A 1,829-nucleotide genomic window follows, 5' to 3' on the forward strand; every position below is an offset into this window, starting at 1 on the left:
TGGCATAGCGTACTGGATTGAGTCTATAATGATTTGTGTAAAATTTCTTGAAAATCGGTTCAGATTTAAATATAGCTCCCATATATAGTTTCGTCCGTTTTAATGTAAATGGTGCACCAAAGACCTGTATATCTTTCGATTTGCACAAAATTTGGCACCGCGTACTAAATTAGGTCAAGAATGATGTGTGTTAAATTTCCTGCAAATCGGGTCAGATTTAGATACAGCTCCCATATACATTTTCGTCCGATTTAACGTAAATGATGCACCAAAGTCCCTATATATCATTCGATTTGCACGAAATTTGGCACAGCGTACTGAATTGAGTCTAGAATGATGTGTGCTATGTTTCGTAAAAATCGGTTCAGATTTAGATATAGCTCCCATATATATTTTCTTCCGATTTAATGTAAATGGTATACCAAAGTCCCTATATATTCTTCGATTTGGACGAAATTTGGCACAGCGTACTAAATTAGGTCTAGGATGATGTGTGATAAATTTCGTGAAAATCGGTTCAGATTTAGATATAGCTCCCATATACATTTTCTTCCAATTTAAGGTAAATAGTGCACCAAATACCCGAAATATCTTTTGATTTGCATGACATTTTGCATAGCGTACTGAATTAAGTCTAGAACGATGTGTGTTAAGTTTCCTGAAAATCGGTTCAGATTTAGATATAGCTCCCATATATAATTTCCTTCGATTTAATGGTGCAACGAAGTCCCTAAATATATCGATTTGTATGAAATTTGGCACAGCGTACTGAACTGAGTCAAGAATGATGTGTGTAAAATTTCTTGAAAATCGGTTCAGATTTAGATATGGCTCCCTTATATATTTTCGCCCGATTTAATGTAAATGGTTCACCAATGTCTGATTTGCAAGACATTTGGCATAGCGTACTGGATTGAGGATAGAATGATGTGTGTAAAATTTCTTGAAAATCGGTTCAGATTTAGATATAGCTCCCATATATAGATTCGTCCGATTTTAGATAAATGATGCATCAAACTTCATTCAGATTGAGTCAAAATTTTGCACAACGTACTAGACTAGGTCCAGTTTGATTTCTCCCATATATAGTTTATCCGATTATATGCAAGTGGTGCACCAAACTTCCAATATTATTCAGATTGAGACAAAATTTTGCACAACCTACTAAATTAATTCCTGTCTGTTATTTATGAAGCTTTGTTGAAATCGGTTCAGATTTAGATATAGCTCCCATATATAGTTTCGTCCGATTTGAGGTAAATTCTGCACCAAACTTTCAATATTTATTTCTATTGAGACAGCGTTTTGCAGAGCGTATTAAAATAGGTCGACATTGATGTATACGAAGTTTTGTGAAAATCGGTTTAGATTTGGATATACAGGGTTGCCCATTGTCGACGGACCCATGTTTTTTTTTTTTAATTAAAGAAAAAAATAAAAATTTAGCGGTTGGCATACGGAATAGCGGCTATTTCTTTACGAATGTTGTCCTTGAACTCTTCAACGGTCCTTGGCTTGTTAACGTAAACCTTTGACTTCAAATATACCCACAAGAAGAAGTCAGGCGGCGTCAAATCGGGCGAACGCGGTGGCCAGTCCAAATCACCACTTTTCGACATCAAACGGCCCGGAAACAAATTCTTCAGAAAATCGATTGTTGTGCAACTTGTGTGCGGTGGAGCGCAGTCTTGTTGAAACCAGAACTGCCTCATACGCTTTCGACGAATAATTGGCATCACAAAATTGGTCATCATGTCACGATAACGCTCCTGATTGATGGTAACAGCATGGCCATTTTCATTTTGAAAGAAAAACGGCCCCATGACCGT

Source organism: Musca vetustissima, unplaced genomic scaffold, assembly GCF_032173495.1.
Source record: "Musca vetustissima isolate MV318-11 ecotype Yass unplaced genomic scaffold, APGP_CSIRO_Mvet_v1 utg386404, whole genome shotgun sequence".
Lineage (NCBI taxonomy): Eukaryota > Metazoa > Arthropoda > Insecta > Diptera > Muscidae > Musca > Musca vetustissima.